Raw genomic sequence first — 12,617 nt, 5'->3', positions numbered from 1 at the left:
CACACGCTTTTCCCTGTCCCTCCCTCCCTCCACTCCCGGATGGTCCTTAGCGTGTGGGTGTGGCTGAGGGTGAAGCTTGAGAAGTGGGGGAGGGGGAGGGGGCACTAGCGTTAGGCCTACTGGTTTAAAAAAAATATGTGTGTGCCAGGATCCTTCCTCAGTCCCCATTATAGTTAGTGCACTTTGCAGTCTCTGCCCCCTACTTTCCTCCTCCAACCCCTAAGGGCTGGAGAGCTTCTAGTGTCTGAGATACTGGAGGAGGCTTAGGCTGGAGGGGAGTCCTGCCACAGATTTAGGAACGTATAGGCTTGGTGTCCAGTGCCTGCTCTAGCTTGCCTCTGCTCTGGGCCTTCCTTCCCACACTAAGCCTCTCCTAGCCTTCTAGTCCCAGAGAGTTTTATCCTCCCTTGTCTCATTTACTTTCCCAGAAACCTTAATCCTTCCTGGCTCCCCACATGGCCTTGAGATTATCTTTGTTCTCTCCTACATACAGAGATAAAAGCAAGAGTTTTCCCCTTCAGTTTCCCAAACCCAGTGTCCTTTATACTGTAACCAGTATTCTGTGTACCTACCTCCCACATTCTGCTTATTTCTATGTCCCTGTACCTCCCTTCTCATTTTCAATTTGTTCCCTCTCAGTTGGTCCACTTCATTCTTTTGTGTTGCTGGCCCTTCTCAACCCATACTTGGATCCTTGGCTGGTCTGTTTGTGCAGAACACCCAGTTTCAAATTGAAGGGAGACAGTTTAAGGAAGGATTAATGGTGTCAGAGTGGTGGCATAAAAGCGTGTGGGCTGCGGAGACAGAAACAGACCAGGATTCTAATCTCAACTCTGCTTGCATTTTAGTCAGTTGACTTTGGACAAATCACAAGGTCGTCACCAGGTCTTAATTTTCTCATCTTTAAAACAGAGATAAGAAAGCAATCTAAATTCGCAATAATAGGGTATTAGTTAAATCAGTTTTGTCTATATTCATACAATGGATATACTCATTAACATTTTAAAAAAACAATGACTGGGGCACCTGGGTGGGTGACTTCGGCTCAGGTCAGGATCTCACATGTCATGATCAAGCCCCACACTGGCTCACTGCTGTCATCACAGAACCTGCTTTGGATCCTCTCTGTCTCCCTCTCTTGCCCCTTCCCTGCTCTCTCTCTCTCAAAAATAAATAAACATTTAAAAAAACCAATGACAGCATAGCACAGACCATTTTTAGGATACTGAAACTATTCTGTATGCTATTATGATGGAGACATATTTATATCATCAAAACCCATAGAATGTACAACCCCAAAAGCAAACTCCTATGTGAACTATGGGCTTCGAATAATAATGATTCATCATCAATTGTAACTAATGTACAATTCTGGTAAGGAATGTTGATAGTCAAGGGGGGCTGTGCCCTGGGGTGAGTATGGGGTGGGCAGGGAGTATATGGGAACTCTCTGTACTTTCAGCCTGCTCCTGCTGTAAATCTAAAACTGCTCTAAAAATAGACTTCAGTCGGGGCACCTGGCTGGCTCAGTTGGTGAGCGTCTGGCTCTTGGTTTCAGCTCAGGTCATGATCTTGCTGTTCATGAGATCAAATCCCACGTCTGGTTCTGCACTGATGGTATGGAGCCTGCTTGGGAGTCTCTCTGTCTCTCTCTGCCCCTCCTTTGTTTGTGCTCTCTCTCAAAATAAATAAAATAAACTTTTTTTAAAAAGAATCTTTAAAAACATAGACTTTAATCTATTAAAAGAATTAATGACACACAAAAATGCTCCTGTATGTTACATTTTTTTTTTAAATCTGTACACCCAGTGTGGGGCTTGAACTTACAACCCCACAATCAAGAGGCCCATGCTCTACCGACTAAACCAGCCAGGCTCCCCCCCCACCATGTTACATTTTTTTAAAAGGAGTTAAAATACGATGCTAACTTTGTAGAGAAATTCTACATACAGTTGACCTTTGAACAACATGGGTTTGAACTGTGTGGGTACACCCCTATGTGGATTTTTTTAAATAAGTACAGTACTGTAAATGTATTTTATTTATGATTTTTAATAACATTTTCTTTTCTCTAGCTTATTGTACGAGTATGCTATACAATACACATAGCATACAAAATATGTGTTAATCAACTGTTATTAGTAAGGCTTCCAGTCAACAGTAGTAGTTAAGTTTTGGGGGAGTCAAAAGTTATACTTGGATTTTCTTTTTGTAATGTTTATTTTTGAGAGAGAGATAGTATGTGTGCATGTGCAAGTGGGGTAGGGGCAAAGAGAGAGGGGGACAGAGGCTCTGAAGCAGGCTCTGAGCTGACAGCAGAGACCCTGATGTAGGGCTTGAACTCATGAACTGTGAGATCATGACCTGAGCCAAAGTCAGACGCTTAAGTGACTGAGCCACCCAGGAGCCCCTGCTTAGGTTTTCAACTACACAGGGTGGTCACCGCCCCTACCTCCATGTTGTTCAAGGGTCAATTGTACATATATACACAGAAAAACACTGGAAGGAAATACTGGAGATTATACCTCATAGGGATGCACTTAAGTGGGGTGTACAACTGTCTGACTTATAGTAGGTATTTAATAGGTACTGATTAATAGGTTACTATTATAATTTTATTATTTTTTAATGTTTATTCATTTTTGAGAGGGGGGGGGAGAGGTTAAGAGAGAGGGGGACAGAAGATCCAAAGTGGGCTCTGTGCTGACAGCAGAGAGCCCAATGTGGGGCTTGAACTCACAAACTGTGAGATCATGACCTGAGCTGAAGTCGGGAGCTCAACCAACTGAGGCACCCAGGCGCCCCAGTTACTATTGTCATTTTAAGAGAAATAGGGGCACCTGGGTGGCTCAGTCGGTTAAGCGGTTAAACGTCCACCTTCGGCTTAGGTCATGATCTCACAGCTTGTGAGTTTGAGCCCTGCGTCAGGCTCTGTGCTGACAGCTCAGAGCCTGGAGCCTGTTTCAGATTATGTGTCTCCCTCTCTCTCTGCCCCACCCACGCTTGCACTCTGTCTCTCAAAAATGAATAAACCTTAAAAAAATTTAAAAAGAAAGGGAAATATATCTGACCTCATGCATGGTCTGGGACTTTGTATCCTGAAACCTTCATATCATATAAATATTTTTTTTTGTCTTTAAGCCAAGAATGCCCACAGTTGATAGATCTGAATATGTACCAGCCACAGATAAAAGGCTGTAATATAGAACTGGGTGGGGGGGTTGGGTAAGAGTGTGGCCTGCAATTCAACACCGTCATTTTCAGCTTTGTTAGTTACCACAGTTCTCAACTGTGTTACTTGTTAGTCATCATTTACAAAGCACTCCTGAAGTGCTGCAAGCACTATAAGGCAGGTAAAATCTCTATCCCTGTCCTCATGAGAGCTCTTTCATTTTAATTATGTATATATGTGTCTATATATAATATATATACACATGTGTATATACGTAATATATATATTATATATATTATTATATATTATATTATTATATATAATATATAATATATAATATGTTAATATATTATATAATTATATTATAATTATATTATAATTATATAATTATAAAATATATTATAATTATATATAATTATATATATTACATATATATGTAATATATACACATGTGTATATATATGCACATATATATATACTTATATATGTTTTCTGATTACAAAAATACAAATGTTCACTGCAAAAATTTTGGAAAATATGAAAAACCTGAAGAGGAAAGCACTAATCACTTATATTCTACCTATTATACCCGGAGATAACCACTGCTCTATTTGATGTATATCTTTCTGGTCCTTTTTTTGCATACATATTTTTTACAAAATTGGAATTATCTTGTACAATATGTTCTAGAACATATTTGTAATGGCTGTGTATTATTTCATCATTTGGATGTACCATGCTTTAATTAATTACTCCTGGATGTCAAACTTTATTAAAAAAATTTTTTAGGGGCACCTGGGTGGCTCATTTGGTTGAGCGTCCAACTTTGGCTCAGGTCATGATCTCAGCTCGTGAGTTCGAGCCCCACGTCGGGCTCTGTGCTGACAGCTCAAAGCCTGGAGCCTGCTTCTGCTTCTGTGTCTCCCTCTGTCTCTGCCCCTAACCCACTTGCATTCTGTCTCTGTCTCTCTCTCAAAAATAAACATTAAAAAAAATTTAAAAAAAATTTTAATGTTTATTTTTGAGAGAGAGAGAGACAGAATGCAAGCTGGGGAGGGGCGGTGAGAGAGAGACACACAGAATCTGCAGCAGGCTCCAGGCTCTGACTGTCAGCACAGAGCCCAATGTGGGGCTTGTACTCACGAACTGTGAGATCATGACCTGAACTGAAGTCGGATGTTCAACCAACTGAGCCACCCAGGCGCCCCTCAAACTTTTATTTTTTCACCACAGGCAAACCTACATATAACCTGGTCAAATAAATGGAAGTGCTATTTGGCGATCATTTGATTAGAGTGAAGTTCACCCTTTAGAACCAAGTATGGAAACACATGGATTCTTAATGTCTTATACCATTCTGAAATACCCTGGAATGAAGAAAAGGAAATATGTATTTAGGGAGACATTGGGAAATGCTAGACTGTCAGTTCCTCAATAATAGAGACCAGTTTTTACTCATCTCTATCTCCAGCATCTAGCATAGTCCCTGATACTCAGTAAATGTTTATTGGATGAATTGGTGGATGAGTGAATTAAGGACAGAGAGAGGAAAAAAGCCCCCAATGAACTCAAATTGTAGTACTATTTCTATAATGTAAGGCTTAACAAGGAAAAAGATAAGAGTGAAATAAGAGAGGAGCAAAGGCAGGAAGGCAAAAATAAGGAATCTTCATCTTTAAAAAGAAGGATTAGTATAAACCCACAACTATATGGTCAATTAATCTTCAACAAAGCAGGAAAGAATATCCAATGAGAAAAGGACAAATGGTGTTGAGAAAACTGGTCAGCTATATGCAAAAGAATGAAATTTAGCCACTTTCTTACACCATACACAAAAATAAATTCTAAATGGATTAAAGACCTAAATATGAGACCTGAAACTGTAAAAATCCTAGAAGAGAGCACAGGCAGTAATCTCTGACACAGGCTGAGGCAACTTTTTTCTAGATGTGTCTCCTGAGGCACAGGAAACAAGAGCAAAAATAAACTATTGGAACTACATCAAAACAGAAACCTTCTGCACAGAAGAATAAAAGCCTACAGAATGAGGGAAGATATTTGCAAATGACATATCCGATAAAGGGTTAGTATCCAAAATATATAAAGAACTTACAAAACTCAACACCCCCAAAACATAATCCAATTACAAATGGGCAGAAGACACACACATTTTTCTAAAGAAGACATGCAGCTGGCCAACAGACACATGAAAAAATGTCTAACATCACTTACTATCAGGGAAATGCAAATCAGAACAATGAAATAACACCTCATACCTGTCAGAATGGCTAAAATCAACAACACAAGAAACAACAGGTGTTGGCGAGGATGTGGAGAAAAAAGAACACTCGTGCACTATTGGTGGGAATGCAAACTGGTGCAGCCACTGTGTAGAAACAGTATAGAGGTTCCTCAAGAAGTTAAAAAATAGAACTATCCTAGCATGGGACTCAATCTTGAGATTGTAAATTCATGCCTTATGATGGGCATAGAGCTTACTTTAAGAAAAAAAAAAAAAGAACTACCCTATGATCCAGTAATTGCATTACTGGGTATTTACTCAAAGAATACAAAAACGCTAATTCAAGCGATACATGCACCCTATTTTTATAGCAGCATTATTTACAATAGCCAAGATATGGAAGCATCCCAGTGTCCATTGATTGATGAAAGGATAAAGACAAATGTGTTATATATACATATATATATGAATATTAGCCATAAAAAAGAATGAAATCTTGCCAGTTGCAATGACATGGATGGAGCCAGAAAGTATAATGCTAAGCAAAATAAGTCAGAGAAAGACAAATATCATGTGATTTCACTCATATGTGGAATTTAAGAAACAAAACGAATGAGCAAAGGGAAAAAGAGACCAAGAAACAGATTTTTTTTAGAATTTATACATGAGATTTAAAAATTTTTTAAATATTTATTTAATTTTTTATTTATATTTGGGAGAGAGAGACAGACAGACAGAGACAGAGCATGAGCAGCAGATGGGGCAGAGAGAGAGAGAGACAAAGAGAGACACACAGAATCTGAAGCAGGCTCCAGGCTCCAATCTGTCAGCACAGAGTCCTATCGGGGGCTCGAACTGTGAGGTCATGACCTGACCCAAAGTTAGACTTAACCGACTGAGCCAGCCAGGTGCCCCTAATGTTTATTTATTTCTGAGAGAAAGAGAGACAGAGTGTGAGTAGGGGAGAGGCAGAGAAAGAGGGAGAATTGGAAGCAGGCTCCAGGCTCTGAGCTGTCAGCACAGAGCCTGACATGGGGCTCAAACTCACAGACTGCAAGATCATGACCTAAGCCAAAGTCAGACGCTTAACCTACTGAGCCACCCAGGTGCCCCCAAACAGATTTCTAATTATAGAAAGCAAACTGATTGTTACCAGAGGGGAGGGGAAGGGGTTGGGTTAAATAGGTGATGGGGCATTTGTCATGATGAGCACTGGGTGATGTATGGAATTGTTGAATCTCTATATTGTATACCTGAAACTAATATAACACCATATGTTAACTAACTGGAATTAAAATTAGAAAACAGAAGGATTAGTGAAATGCAGTGAAAAATTCCTCCTTAGTAGCAAGTCCATTTGTGGCAATCTGACCTAGTATGCTTCTGACTATACTCCCCTCTTTAACATTCCCTCTGTCCTGTCCAAACATCTCTCCCAACTTTGGAGGCAACATATCCCAATTTACTCCCATAAGATCAACTGACTTTATAAGACACACTCTAGGATATATGTGGGTCCCAAGGTCTCTACAGACTTTTTGCTATGGCACTATCCCTTGGGAAGTCAACTTACATTAATATTACTTCTCTGAGTTCCATTTACACTTTTTTTTAAATGAGAGCTTTATTGAGATAGAATTCATTTACTATACAATTTGCCCATTTAAACTGTATAATTCAATGGATTTTAGTATATTCACGGATGTGTGCAACGATTACCTCAGTTTTACATCGTCATCATTTATTTTTTTATTATTTTAATTCCAGTGTAATCAACACACCATATTATATTAATTTCAGGTGTACAATATGGTGATTCAACAATTTCACATATTATTCAGTGCTCATCAAGATACGTGTACTCTTAAATTTTTTTTTAATGTTTATTTTATTTTTGAGACAGAGAGAGACACAGCACGAGCAGGGAAGGGGCAGAGAGAGAGGGAGACACATAATGTGAAGCAGGCTCCAGGCTCTGAGCTGTCAGCACAGAGCCCGACGCGGGGCTCAAACTCACAAACTGTGAGATCATGACCTGAGCCGAAGTCGGACGCTTAACCGACTGAGCCACCCAGGCGCCCCAAGATACGTGTACTCTTAATCCCCTTCACCTATTTCACCCATGCACCTCCCCTCTGGGAACCATCAGTTCTCCATAATTAAGAGTCCGTTTTTTGTCTCTTTTTTCCCCCTTTGTTCATTTGTTTTGTTTCTTACATTCCACATATGAGTGAAATCATATGGTATTTATCTTTCTCTGACTGGCTTGTTTTATTTATCATTATATTCTCTAGATCCATCCATGTTGTTGCAAATGGTAAGATTTCATTTTTTATGGACAAATGATATTCCATTGTATGTTTATATATGTATACATATATACATATATATGTATCTCACATTTTTTTTATCCATTCATCTATCGACGGACATTTAGGTTGCTTCTGTAATTTGGCTATTGTAAATAATGCTGTTTAAATATAGGGGTGCATGTCTCCTTTTGAATTAGTGTTTTTGTTTTCTTTGGGTAAATACCCAGTAGTGTGATTACCAGATCACAGGGTAGTTCTATTTTTAATTTTTTTAAGGAAACTCCATACTGTTTTCCACAGTGGCTGTACCAGTTTGCATCTCCACCCATTGTTATCATTAAAAAAAATAGAAAACCTGTATGCTTTAGCTATATTCTCCCATCCCTCTATCCCCCATAGCCTTATGCAAGCACCATTCTACTTTCTGTCTCCATAGATTCACCTATTCTGGACATCTCATATAAATGGAATCATATATGTGGTCTTTTGTGACTGGCTTTTTTCAGTTGACATAATGTTTTTAAGGTCCATCCATGTTGTACCATGTGTCAGAATTTATTCCTTGTATGCCTGAATATTATTCCATTGTATGGATATACCATTGTATGGTATATATCCATTGTATGGATATTTCGATTATCCATTTATCAGTTGATGTACCTTTGGGCTATTATGAATAATACTGCTATAAACATTCATATATACAAGTTTTTATGTGAACACACATTTTCATTTCTCTTGGGTATATAACTAGGAGAATTTCTGGATCATGTGGTACATTTATGTTTAATTGAGGAACTGCTACACTATCTTCCAAAGTAGCTGCACTATTTTATATATCCATCAGAAGATTTCTAGTTTCTCACATTCTTTTTTTTTTTTTTTTAATTTTTTTTTCAACGTTTATTTATTTTTGGGACAGAGAGAGACAGAGCATGAACGGGGGAGGGGCAGAGAGAGAGGGAGACACAGAATCGGAAACAGGCTCCAGGCTCCGAGCCATCAGCCCAGAGCCTGACGCGGGGCTCGAACTCAGGGACCGTGAGATCGTGACCTGGCCGAAGTTGGACGCTTAACCGACTGCGCCACCCAGGCGCCCCCCCCTTTTTTTTTTTTAATTTTTTTTAATCTTTATTTATTTTTGAAGGAGAGAGACAGAGTGTGAGTGGGGGAGGGGCAGAGAGAGAGGGAGATACAGAATACGAAGCAGGCTCCGGGCTCCGAGCTGTCAGCACAGAGCCCGACGCGGGGCTCGAACTCCAGACCGCGAGATCATGACCTGAGCCAAAGTCGGACACTCAACCGACTGAGCCACCCAGGAGCCCCTAGTTTCTCACATTCTTGCTAACACTTGTTATCTGCTAATCAAAGTCCATTTATTTAGATGTTCTTGAATTTCTTCCTGCAATGTTTTGTAGTTTTCAGAGTGTAAGTTTTATGCTTTTGTTAAACTTGTTCCTAAGCACTTTATTCCTTTTCATGTTTTTGTAAATGGATTTGTTTAATTTCATTTTCAAATTCTTCACTGTAAGTGTATAGAAATACAATTTACATTTGCATATTGATCTTGTATCCTGCAACCCTGAACTCATTTATTAGTTCTAATAGTTTTTTTCTTCCAAAGTCTCCAAATTTTTATTTACATTCTAGTTAGTTAACATATCGTGTGACATTGGTTTCAGTAGATTTTAGTGATTTATCACTTACATATAACACCCAGTGCTCATATAAAAGTGCCCTCCTTAATACCCATCACCCATTTAGCCCTCCCCCCACCTCCCTCCACCAACTCTCACTTTGTTCTCTTTTTTTAAATGAATTTTTTATTTAATTTTTTTGTTTTTATCTGTTTGTTCTCTATTGTTAACCCTCTTATGGTTTGTTTCCCCCTCTCTCTTATTTTCCCCTTCCCAATTTTTGTTTCCTAAATTCCACATGAGTGAAATCATATGGTATTTGTCTTTCTCTCAGTGACTTATTTTGCTTAGCATAATACACTCTAGTTCCATCCACGCTGTTGCAAATGGCAAGATGTCATTCTTGTTTATGGCTGAGTAATATTCCATTGTGTATATATTTATATATATGAATGGACACTTGGGCTCTTTCCTAGTTCTAATAATTTTTTTAGCAGATTCCTTAGGGTTTTCTATAGACAAGATCATGTCATCTGCAAACAGAGATAGTTTTACTTCTTCCTTTTTATTTTGGACACCTATTATTTTTTTCTTGCCAATTTCCCTGGCTACAACTTCTAGTACAATGTTGAATGCAGGTGATGATCACTTATAGTTCTTAAAACAGTATTGGAGACCAAGCTGTTCACTTTTTTTTCACTTTCTCTTTTAAAATTTTTTAAGTTTTTTTATTCATTCTGAGAGAGAGACAGAGAGAGAGAGTGAGTTCACAAGCAGGGGTGGGGCAAAGAGGAGAGACAGAATGCCAAACAGGCTCCAGACCATCACAGCACAGAGCCGGATGTGGGGCTCAAACTCAAACCATGAGATTGTGACTTAAGCCAAGATCAAGAGTCAGACACTTAACTGACTGCACCACCCAGGCCCCCCTTTTTCCACTTTCTCTTGATTAATGTTTTCTGTTTATTTAGTTACTTGGTAACTTACTGAGGACAGAAATCATACTTAGTACTGATACATCCCATGTTATTATGTTCAATACCTTGAAAGTATTCAATAAATATTATGATTGATAATAATAATTATAAAATATTGACCTCTCAGAGGTCAAACTCTTTTCCTCTGTTGCTTGGCTGGCTCTTCTCACCTTGAACTTGACTTGGCCAAAGTGCACCAATGGACTCCTTGCCCCACCCTCCCAATGGTGCTCTGCCTCCACTGTTTCCTATCTTAGTTAGTGGCATAATCAGATGACCAGGCACCACAAACAGAAACCTGGGAATCATTCTAATCTTCCACTCCTTACCCCTGCATTTAATTGACTATTAAGTCCCCTTTGATCCTGCCTTCTATATATTTGGATTCAGTTTCCTCTTCTCTATGCCTACAACCACTTAGTTCAGGCTTTCATTTTTCACCTGAAACTATTATTGTATTCCAACTGGTGACCTGATCTCCTTTGTTATCTCCTCCAATCTTTTCTACACACTGTTGCAAGGGTGATTGTGGGAAGCTTGATAATGGCCCCCAAAAGATATACATGTCCTAATTCCTGGACATTGTGAATATTACCTCACATGGCAAAAAAGTAGGACTTTGCAGATGTGACTAAGTTAAGGCTCTTAAGATGGGGAAATTATCCAGATGGGCCCTGAATTTAATGACAAGAGTTCTTAGAGAAGCAGAGAGAGATTTGACACACAAAGGAAAAGGCAATGTGACCATGGAGGCAGAAATTGCAGTGATGCAGCCACAAGCCAAGGAATGCCAGCAGCCACCAAGAACTGGAAGTGGAAGAGACAAGACACAGTCTCCCCTAGAGCTTCCTGAGAGATACTGAAGAATCACGGCCCTGCCCACATCTTAATTTCTTCCCAGTGATAGTGATTTCAGACTTCTGGCTTCCAGAACTGTGAGAGAATAAACTTGTTTTTTAAAGCCACCTAATCTGTGGTAATTTTTTACAACAGCTTCAGGACAGTAATACAGTGATCTTTCTGAAGTTCAAACCTATCAGATATAGAAAAAAATTATTGTCTCTCAGTCTCTTTCACTCTCAAATAAATAAATAAATAAATAAGGGGCACCTGGGTGGCTCAGTCAGTTAAGCGTCTGACTCTTGGTTTTGGATCAGGTCATGATCCCATAGTTCATGGATTCGAGCCTGACATGGGGCTCCTCGCTGTTGGCATGGAGCCTGCCTTGCATTTTCTCTCATTCCCTCTCTCTCTGCCCCTCCCCTGCTCACTCTCTCTCAAAATATATAAATAAGCTTTAAAAAATTAAAAAATAAATGAACAAATAAATACACACACACACAGAGGCACGCATGCTCACGTCTGTGGTAATCTGGAAGAAAATATACCAAAATGTTAACAACAATTTCTCCATAATGGGATTATGATGATTTTTGTACTTCTCTTTTCAAGTTTTGCCCTCAAAAAGCATATATTACTTTTATTATCAGAAAAAAACAATATAAATTATTAAAAAAAAAAACTCTTCAAGGAGCGCCTGGGTGGCTCAGTCGGTTGAGCGTCCAACTTCTGTGCAGGTCATGATCTCGCAGTTCGTGACTTCGAGCCCCACATTGGGCTCACTGCTGTCAGCCTGTTATGGCAAAGCCTGCTTCCTACACTCTCTCCTCTCCGCTCTCTGCCCCTCCCCCACTTATTCTCTCTCTCAAAAACAAAACAAAACAAAACTTTTCAATGTCTCCCCATCACCTACAAAGTAAAGTACAAACTTCTAAGCACAGCATGGGCCCTTAATTTGGCCTATGCCTATCTCTCTTGCCTAATTTCCTATGACTTAGCTTCCCTACTTTTCTTCAACTATGCCAAATTACCTAAAACATAGGTCATTCTGCCTCTGATCCATTGCAAATCGGTCTGACTTCAACCTCTTGGTTAAGACCCAATTCAAAAGTGTTCTTTCCTGTGAAACCATTCCTGATCCACTCATGCAGAGCCCTGCTACCTTTGAGTTACCACTAATATGAGCTACCTCTAATATGCTGCTATTATTTGCCTAGAGTATTGCAATTATTTGTTTACATCAACATTTCTGTTTATGTTGTGATTGTCTTGAGGAGATACACAAATGTACAATTTTTCTTTTACTTTGCTACCAAATATTTTCCAATATAAACAGCTGTTGTGATTTTTAACAAAGCATACATTCATTGAAGTGTTACTGGATTCATAGCTTTTTTTATAATTTGTATTTTTCACTCAAGAGACACTAAAAACCAT

The sequence above is a fragment of the Lynx rufus genome, unplaced genomic scaffold, assembly GCF_022079265.1.
Source record: "Lynx rufus isolate CCGP_SWC_20201006 ecotype Redwood Valley unplaced genomic scaffold, mLynRuf1.p SCAF_30, whole genome shotgun sequence".
NCBI lineage: Eukaryota > Metazoa > Chordata > Mammalia > Carnivora > Felidae > Lynx > Lynx rufus.
The sequence above is the reverse complement of the archived record's forward strand: the minus strand, read 5'-3'. Positions refer to the sequence as shown.